General features: G+C 65.4%; 1 protein-coding gene across 1 annotated transcript in view; it reads right to left on the bottom strand.

Annotated features, from left to right (window-relative positions):
- Positions 1-215, bottom strand: part of Ptchd1 (patched domain containing 1) — a 51,456-nt gene extending 51,241 nt beyond the window's left edge. The window contains exon 1 of the mRNA XM_005407829.2: positions 99-215. The gene's annotated coding sequence lies outside the window, so the exon portion shown is untranslated. The remainder of the gene's footprint in view (positions 1-98) is intronic.
- Between the last annotated feature and the right edge of the window lie 1,018 nt (positions 216-1,233).

Below are 1,233 nucleotides of genomic sequence, written 5' to 3'. Positions count from 1 at the left end.
CCTCCCCGCCCGGGGGGCTCCAAGCTGCGCTGCCGCGTCCCTTCTCAGCGCGGTCGGGGCCCGGGGCAGTCCCTGCGGCGCATCATGACCCCACTCACCCGACCCCCGAGGCCAACGACGGGGTGGCACGGGGAGCGGCGGCGGCGGCGCTGCCGCCTGGAGACTCTGCGCGCCAGCCCAGGAACACGAGGACGGAGAATTCCAGGCTACACCCAGTCCCCTCCCCTCCCAGCGCTCCCCTCCCCCGGCCCGGCCCGCCGCGCGCTCGCTCTCCCCTCCCTTGCCCTCCTCTGGGGAGACCCAGAGATAAATAAAGAAATGGCCCGGATCTTCCAAACAAAAAGTAAAGAGTTCTCCCGTGGGGGTTGGGGGCGTCGGGCGGACCCGCTTAGAGTTGAGTCTCCCCAGAGGCGGAAAGGAGCAGGCTGAAGACTGCGTGCGCCCGGGCTCTCGCCAGGCTCAGGTGGTGGCGCGCACTGGCTGGTGCCGAGAGGGGGTGGGGAGCCAAAACGCTCGAGGGTGGAAATCACGCCTCCTCCCGAGTAAGAGCCATTTAAGATAGCCCCAACACTGCAGCTTCGGCGGGGACCACGGCTCCGGGTGTGCGTTTGGAACACGTTCACCCAAAATGTGTCCGTGGAGAATTTTTCTCGCGCGCCCTAATTTAGGATCGCTTCGGAGTGCACTGAGGCTGGGCAGTTTTGCTGTTTGCCCTTAGTGTCCCCACCCAAGCCCCCAGTAATAAAGTCTGCTAGTGACAGTCACTCGGCAGAACTGTCTGTAGCCAGGGCTCCTAGGCACCGGGCTCTCCGCCCTGCCTTCTCCTCCTCTCTGTCGTCACTGGCAAGTCTGGGGGACCTAGTGCGGCGGGGCTGGCGCGGGCGCCCCTGCGGGTGTAGAGTGTTTGAGAAAGGCTGGCCAGGGAGCCAGTAGTTAACCCCCTTCTCTCCCTTACCCTCGCCATTCCTCCTCCACACGCAAAGGTGTGAGTGGGGGAAACCTTATCTCAGACCTGGAAAGATACAGGTTTCCAAGCGTGTCGAGCCGCAGGGGGCGCGGGGGAGCCCGGGGGTCGCCGACCGCTTGACAAAGTTGGGCGTGTGCGAGCCAGCTTGAGCTAGCCAGCAGCTACTGTGGTTCCCCTCGCACTTCCCCTCGGGAGAATTCCCTGAGAAGGCGGGCGCCGGCTTCAGCCCGGGACAGACCTGCGGCGGCGGCGGGAACGGCCAGGCA

This window comes from Chinchilla lanigera, unplaced genomic scaffold (genome assembly GCF_000276665.1).
Source record: "Chinchilla lanigera isolate Chin_1 unplaced genomic scaffold, ChiLan1.0 scaffold00108, whole genome shotgun sequence".
NCBI lineage: Eukaryota > Metazoa > Chordata > Mammalia > Rodentia > Chinchillidae > Chinchilla > Chinchilla lanigera.
The sequence above is the reverse complement of the archived record's forward strand: the minus strand, read 5'-3'. Positions and strand labels throughout refer to the sequence as shown.